The 8,918-nt window shown below is 38.8% G+C and overlaps 1 pseudogene; it reads left to right on the forward strand.

The window, feature by feature from the left end:
- Positions 1 to 519: 519 nt before the first annotated feature.
- Positions 520 to 1,703, forward strand: LOC120862115 (annotated as a pseudogene).
- The last annotated feature ends 7,215 nt before the right edge of the window (positions 1,704 to 8,918 follow it).

Genomic DNA, 8,918 nt, shown 5'->3' on the forward strand with positions numbered 1-8,918 from the left:
TGTCACATCTAAATCTACCAAATGCTTATCTAAACCAATGTGAATCATCAACTTACATTCATCATTATTTTATCCAGAAATGTACCTTTCCTCTCACCACACATATATATGGAAAATAAGACATTGTAAAATATTCTTAGTGATATGATAAAGACTGAGCACAATTTGGCATTTGCAAATATGCCCAGCAGACAATAAGAGAAAAAACTTAAGTCTGAGAGCAACAACTGTATAAATTTATCTCTTTGTTGATTACCAGCAACTGTTGCAGTGACCTTTCTATAACTGCAAATAATCAACCTTCAAGAAAGTAGCTTTGGTACTTCAGATTTCCCTGATAAGTTGCCATTTATTTGAAATTGCCCTTAAAGTTATTCTTCTGTAAAAATAGTAATAAAGTGAAACTTTCCAGAACGCTCAGTGTGAGGCAGAGGATCGGCAGATGCCCGAGCTGTGCACAGCAGCACGCTCCTTCCAGGTCCCCCACACCGGCATCGGCCTGCTCACCAGCTGTAGAAAATGGTTAAAGAAACCACTTACCATGATGTTTTGGGGGTCAAACCCAATGCCACCCAAGAAGAATTGAAAAAGGCTTACAGGAACCTGGCCTTGAAGTACCACCCTGATAAGAATCCAAAAGAAGGTGAGAAGTTTAAACAATTTCTCAAGCTTATGAAGTGCTCTCTGATGCAAAGAAAAGGGAATTATATGACAAAGGAGGAGAACAGGCAATTAAAGAAGGTGGAGCAGTCATTAGTTTTGGCTCCCCCATGGACATCTTTGATATGTTTTTCGGAGCAGGAGGAAGGAGGCAGAGAGAGAGGAGAGGTAAAAACCTTGGGCATCAACTTACAGTATCCTTAGAAGATTATATAATGGTGCAACAGAAAACTAGCTCTGCAAAAGAATGTGATTTGTGACAAATGTGAAGGCCGAGGTGGTAAGAAAGGAGCAGTAGAATGCTGTTCCAATTACCAAGGTACCAGAATGCAAATAAGAATTCATCAAATAGGACGTGGAATGGTTTAGCAAATTCAGTCTGTATGCATGGAGTGCCAGGGACATAGGAAGCAGATCAGTCCTGAGGACAGATGTAAAAGCTGCAATGGAAGGAAGATAGTTTGAGAAAAGAAAACTATAGAAGTTCATATTGAAAAACACATGAAAGATGGCCAGAAGATAATATTCCATGGTGAAGGAGACCAAGAAGCAGGACTGGAGCCAGGAGACACTATCATTGCTTTAGATCAGAAGGACCATGCTATTTTTACTCCACGAGGAGAAGACCTTTTCATGTGTATGGACATACAGCTGGTTGAGGCATTGTGTGGCTTCCAGAAGCCAATGTCTACTCTTGACAACTGAACCAAAGTCATCACTTCTCATCCAGGTCAGATTGTCCAGCAGGGAGATATCAAGTGTTTGCTAAATGAAGGCATGCCAATTTATCATAGGCCACATGAAAAGGGTCACTTAATCATTGAATTTAAGGTAAACTTTCCTGAGAATGGCTTTCTCTTTCCTGAACAACTCTGCTGGAAAAACTTCTGCCTGAGAGTAAGGAAGTAGAAGAGACTGATGAAACGGACCAGGAAGAATTAGTGGACTTCCATCCAAATCAGAAAGACAGCATCATCACAATGCAGAATCCTGAGGATGATAAACATCATCCTTGGGGTAGCGTTCAGTGTCAGACTTCTTAGTAGGGCCTGTGAATAATACTCACTGCTGGTGTTTTATTTACAGTAGTGATTGAGTGAAGGACTATAATCATAATATGCTCACTATTTGCTATTGTTTTGCTTTACTATTCAACTATAGTAGTGTTTTAAAAGTTAAATGAAGAATAAACTCAAATATAAAAGCTCTGACTTTGCTCTGTATTTATGATGACTTCAGTGTGCAAGATAAGTTTAATAGTTGTAAAAACTACTTTAAAAAATTTCCCCTTGCATTTGGTAGGCGGTACTTTGTAATTGATTTCAGCTATGTACCTGGTATCAGTCAGTTCGGTTCAGTTCAGTTCTGTCACTCAGTCGTGTCTGACTCTTTGCGACCCCATAAACTGCAGCATGCCAGGCCTCCCTGTCTATCACCAACTCCTGGAGTTCACTCAGACTCACGTCCATTGAGTCAGTGATGCCATCCAGCCATCTCATCCTTGGTCGTCCCTTTCTTCTCCTGCCCCCAATCCCTCCCAGCATCGGATTCTTTTCCAATGAGTCAACTCTTCGCATGAGGTGGCCAAAGTATGGGAGTTTCAGCTTCAGCATCAGTCCTTCCAATGAACACCCAGGACTGATCTCCTTTAGAATGGACTGGTGGGATCTCCTTGCAGTCCAAGGGACTCTCAAGAGTCTTCTCCAACACCACAGTTCAAAAGCATCAATTCTTTGGTGCTCAGCTTTCTTCACAGTCCAACTCTCACATCCATACATGACCACAGGAAAAACCATGGCCTTGACTAGATGGACCTTTGTTGGCAAAGTAATATCTCTGCTTTTGAATATGCTACCTAGGTTGGTCATAACTTTTCTTCCAAGAAGTAGGCGTCTTTTTATTTCATGGCTGCAATCACCATCTGCAGTGATTTTGGAGCCCCCAAAAATAAAGTCTGACACTGTTTCCACTGTTTCCTCATCTATTTCCCATGAAGTGATGGGACCAGATGCCATGATCTTCATTTTCTGAATGTTGAGCTTTAAGCCAGCTTTTTCACTCTCCTCTTTCACTTTGATCAAGAGGCTCTTTAGTTATTCTTCACTTTATGCCATAAGGGTGGTGCATATCTGAGATTATTGATATTTCTCCCAGCAATCTTGATTCCAGCTTGTGCTTCTTCCAGCCCAGAGTTTCTCATGATATACTCTGCATATAAATTAAATAAGCAGGGTGACAATATACAGCCTTGACGTACTCCTTTTCCTATTTGGAACCAGTCTGTTGTTCCATGTCCAGTTCTAAATGTTGCTTCCTGACCTGCATATAGGCTCTCAAGAGGCAGGTCAGGTGGTCTGGTATTCCCATCTCTTTCAGAATTTTCCACAGTTTATTGTGATCCACACAGTCAAAGGCTTTGGCATAGTCAATAAAGCAGAAATAGATGTTTTTCTGGAACTCTCTTGCTTTTTCCATGATCCAGCGGATGTCGACAATTTGATCTCTGGTTCCTCTGCCTTTTCTAAAACCAGCTTGAACATCTCAAAGTTCACAGTTCACGTATTTCTGAAGCCTGGCTTGGAGAATTTTGAGCATTACTTTACTAGCATGTGAAATGAGTGCAATTGTCTGGTAGTTTGAGCATTCTTTGGCATTGCCTTTCTTTGGGATTGGAATGAAAACTGACCTTTTCCAGTCCTGTGTCCACTGCTGAGTTTTCCCAATTTGCTGGCATATTGAGTGCAGCACTTTCACAGCATCATCTTTCAGGATCTGAAACAGGTCAACTGGAATGTACCTGGTATAGCTTAGACCAAAATGCCAGATGTGTGTATTGACTTCAGTGTATGACCCTTAATTAAGCTATGAAATTAAAACTGTATTTAACTGGCAGTCACACAAAGAACTTAATTTGTAGAGAAGTGTGTATTAGGTGGGATTCATTGTGATGCTTCTGCATTTACTCTATTGCCTCAACTGTTATTGAAGATGGCATACTGTATAGCTTAATTTAGCCTGTGGTATCAGTGATAGAAATGATACCTTTCTAAAGAAGGGGTTTATCATAACATGCTGCTTCTTGAGGGTTTGCATTCGTAGAATTGCATTCCATTCTCCTGTGCCATCTTTTATTAATATATATAACTATTGGTCCTGATTACTCTTTTTTTCCCCCTTCTCTTTGGACCACAGTAAGCCTCAGAGTAGTGACTACTGGAGCATGGAAACTTAGAGGTTAGAGTGATGAGACCTTCACATGGAGAAGTAGTTTGCATGTATGAGATAGGAAAGTGTTTTTGTAGGTACGTTATAGACTTACTTTAAATCATTTAACTTATGCTCCAGTGTAACTGTAATTTAATGTCGGTAGTACAGCAAATTATGATGAATAGTTTTAATTGTATGTTTAAAGTCATTTGTTCACAAGCTTAAATATGGGTATCAGAATTTAAGCAATTCTTGATATGTATGAATGTCTCTTTAATATACTGATTACAAAGCAAAAAATATAGTAATAAAAATAAGTGAAATATTAGCTTAATTGGCAATTAGTATAGAAAGATCGGGTTAAAAATTGTATTCTTGTTGATGAAGTCATCGAGAAAGAGATAGTTTCAGATGTTGTTAGTGGAATTTGAATTGACACAACATCGACAGAGAGTAACCTGTCAATATTTATCAACAATTTTAATACACACATACTCTTAGATATAATTACATTTCCAGGAAACTATCGGATATACTCACAAACATGTGCAATGATAAATGATTACAGATTGTACTGGCAATAATGGCTGCTTTGAGGAGAGAAAACTGGGTTGGAGGAGAGTTGGGTGATTGTGAATTAATTTTCCCTACATCTTTCTATACTTCTATTTACTTCATGTGTGTTCATTACTTATTAAAAATAAATTCATTTAAATAAATAAGTACATATATTTTTTAAAAGCAAAGATTAATATACTGACAATTATTTAGAAGTTTGCCACTAACCAGTACTCCTTTATTCTCAACACATTCTCACATGTAACCAGTCATAAAAAGGAAGCATCTGGATATATTTTCATACCATTATTTGTCACTACTGCCAACATATGCTATTTAGTAATATGAACAGCATTACTACTATTACAGTTTTATTATTTTGAAACAGGTCAAAAGTTGTGTAATTGTTTATATTTATGGAGTGCCTATTTTATGCTGAACGGTTATACTTAGAAGCATGTGTAAAATTTAATACTCACAATAAATCTATATGGAAGGTAATATGACCTATGATTTTGGATGAGAAAATTGAGGTTCATAACACTAGTGAGGATCTGGGATTTTAATCAAGGTCTCTCTGTCCACTAAGCTTTATTATCACTGTTGTGCACATTTCATTTAGAATATATTAATTTGATTATGTTCCATGATTCCTATTGCAAATAGCCAATCAATGATTCAATGTCATGCAACCCTCAGTTCTCTGTGGTATGGTGTGGAAGGCAGCAGATAAGCAAGTAAAATTGTTACAGGTATTTTACCTTTATACTACCAGGATTTATTCTGCACTACCAGGGTACAAAATTACCCAGGGTTGAATAATATAATTCTGAATACAGAAAGTTCGTGCTTAGTCACTCAGTCGAGTACGACTCTTTGTGACCCCATGAACAGTAGTCCATCAGGTTCCTGTGTCCATGGGATTCTCCAGGCAAGAATGCTGGACTGGGTTGCCATTTCCTTCTCCATGTAAACAGAAAGTTTACCTGTAGCCTAAACCCTATCCCTCAACTCAAGATTGGCACATCCAACTACCTCATCAATATCCCCAAGTGGATGTGAAATACACATATCAGACACAATGTATTCAAAACTCTTCTCCTCTGCCCATGCCCACCTAAGCCTGTTGTACTCAGAGTCCTCCTCACCTCTGTCAAGGGCAGCTCTATTCTTCCAGTGCCTCAGCGATAGCTTTCTTCTCTTTTCATCTCCCTTTCTCTATTTTCCTTTCTTTTTCTCTCCTGTCTTTTCCCTGTCCCATATCCAACCCATCAGCAAATGCTATTTTCTCTATTATCAAAATATACACAGAATCTAATCTTTTCTCACAAATTCATCATTAGTTTCTCCTGTGGTTCCAGTCACCACCAACTCTTGCCTGCATTACTTTAAAAAACTTTTAGGAAGTCTTCTTGCTTTTATCCACATCCCATACAATCTATTCTCTGTTCAGCATCCAGATTTGTCCACCTTAAATATGTCAGATAGTACACTACTCCCATGTCTGAAAACCCCCTAATGGCACAGGACAAAGCCCAAAAGCTTACAATTATCTACATAACTTGACTTCACTATCTCTTCAACTTTATCTCTGCAGTCTACTCTTCCCCTAACATGCTCTAGCCATCCTGCTCTCTTTGCCAGTCTTAAAATCTCTCCAACCTTAGGACACTTGATCTTTCTTCTGCAAGGAGTGCCTCCCATTACCCAAGTATCTACATGGTTTTCTCCATCACCTTATTCAAATCTCTGTTCAAACATTCCTCTCTCCATAAATTTTTCCAAGACCACCTATTTCAAACTCTAGCCCTGTTCCTGGTGCTCTCTGTCTCTTCTCTGGTTTATTTCACACCACAGCTCCTATTACCTTTTAATATACTTTATAATTTTTTGTTATTATATTTATTGACTGTCTTCACCAAAATGTAATTTCCATGAGGATAGGGATATTTTTCCTATTGTTTTAAATTCTGTTGTATTATTAGTAACTGACAGATAAACATTTGTTGATAGACTGGATAAATAAATGACATCTTCCAAACCATATTCGATGAAACACTATTACTGTGAGATGCTCTGCTAAAAAGCAGGGTAGGACAGACTTGCGATGAAATAAACTTGGAAAATTCTGCACACTATAATCCCTTTTATATGTCTGCTCCCTCTATGAATATAAATAAATATACATATAACAAACATTTATAAATATTAATAGTATATTGTTCTATAACAATGTAAGCAAACATATATAATATATATAAACAAATATATATTGTATATTTAAATATATATCTTTGCATATTTTTATGCAAGTGCTAAAACAGTGTTAATGGTTGAAAAGACAGATAAATGCCTGAAGGAATAACTGAAATTAATTATGAAAGGTAGGAAAGAAAACTAAAGATTGTGAATGTGCTGATAGATTGCAAATAAAATACTTAACTAATTGAACAGGACATAAAAAATGAGGAATTACTAAAGACATTAGAGATGGAAAAGGGAATATTTAACAAAAGTGAGTAATCAAAAGACATGATGGTCAAAAAAGTTTGAAACTATACAAAAAACATTTTAAGAAAAAAAGTAAAGGGAAAACACAGATAACAGACGCCTAGAATTATAAAGTTCTAGGAAGTACTCTAAATTTTTCTTTAAGCTAAGCTAAGTCACTTCAGTTGTGTCCGACTCTGTTCAACCCCATAGACGGCAGCCCACCAGGCTCCCCTGTCCCTGGGATTCTCCAGGCAAGAACACTGGAGTGGGTTGCCATTTCCTTCTCCAATTTTTTTTTTTTACTTTTCATGAAAATTGTTATTTAGTGACTTTTAATAAGTTTGCTATTTAGAATGTAAAATTAGAGAAAATAGATTGTATACTCTGCATGTCAGTTCAAGAAAATTTAATATTTTCAAAATTAGACATACATGGGCATAGAATTTACAGGTAGATTAGCACATTACCCAGGGAAATTTAGGGCTTTATGTTCTTTCCAAATTATGTTAACACTTTAAGATACTAGACATATGAAGTGATAACAGTCTTGCTTTACAACTTATCCCAAACCTAACCTGTCTTAGATGCATTTTCATTAACATTAGTAATTTTCATTTGCTTTGAATGAAAAGTGTTAGTTGCTCAGTTGTATCTGACTCCTTTGTGACCCCATGGACTGTAGCCCACCAGGTTCCTCTAAGGAATTCTCCAGGCAAGTATATAGGAATGGGTAGCCATTCCCTTCTCCAGGGGATCTTCCTGACCCAGGGATAGACGCCAGGTCTCCTGCATTGCAAGCAGATTCTTTACTGTCTGAGCCACCAGGAGAGCTCCTTGAGTAAAAAGGCCTTGTGGCGGCTCAGACAGTAAAGAATCCACCTGCAATGCGGGAGACCAGGGTTCAATCCCTCGGTCAGGAAGATCCCTTGGAGGAGGGTGTGGCAACCCACTCTAGTATTCTTGCCTGGAAAATCCCCATGTAGAGAGGAGCCTGGTGGGCTACAGTTCATGGAGTCATAAAGGAGTCAGATGACTCTGAGTGACTAAGCACACATAGATTAGAAACCAAAAAGCAAGAAACTTTTCACTCTCATTCCCCATTCAGTTCAAAGGAAGACAGGAAAGTTTCCTTGCTCTTGACAGAAATCTTGACCTGATGCTAAACACAATATCCAATTATTCTGGTGTTGGAGAAGACTCTTGAGAGTCCCTTGGACTGCAAGGAGATCCAACCAGTCCATTCTGAAGGAGATCAGCCCTGGGATTTCTTTGGAAGGGATGATGCTAAAGCTGAAACTCCAGTACTTTGGCCACCTCATGTGAAGAGTTGACTCATTGGAAAAGACTCTGATGCTGGGAGGGACTAGGGGCAGGAGGAGAGGGGGATGACAGAGGATGAGATGGCTGGATGGCATCACTGACTCAATGGATGTGAGTCTGAGTGAACTCTGGGAGTTGGTGATGGACAGGGAGGCCTGGCGTGCTGCAATTCATGGGGTCGCAAAGAGTCGGACACGACTTAGCGTCTGAACTGAACTGAACTGATATCTATATAGGTAGTGTTTATCTAGGCTACAAAATGAACTCTATCTACCACCTGGGAGTTTAAAGGTGGATTTAGAAAAATTGTCCACTTAAAGACCAAATAGTACTTTAATAATTAAAAATGAGCTTCAGTTCAGTTCAGTTCAGTCACTCAGTCGTGTCCGACTCTGCGACCCCATGAATCACAGCACGCCAGGCCTCCCTGTCCATCACCAATTCCTGGAGTTCACTCAGACTCACATCCATTGAGTCAGTGATGCCATCCAGCCATCTCATCCTTGGTCATCCCCTTCTCCTCCTGCCCCCAATCCCTCTCAGCATCAGAGCCTTTTCCAATGAGTCAACTCTTCACATGAGGTGGCCAAAGTACTGGAATTTAAGCTTTAGCATCATTCCTTCCAAAGAAATCCCAGGGCTGATCTCCTTCAGAATGGACTGGTTGGATCTCCTTGCAG

This window comes from Oryx dammah, unplaced genomic scaffold, assembly GCF_014754425.2.
Source record: "Oryx dammah isolate SB20612 unplaced genomic scaffold, SCBI_Odam_1.1 HiC_scaffold_1, whole genome shotgun sequence".
In the NCBI taxonomy this organism is placed as follows: Eukaryota; Metazoa; Chordata; class Mammalia; order Artiodactyla; family Bovidae; genus Oryx; species Oryx dammah.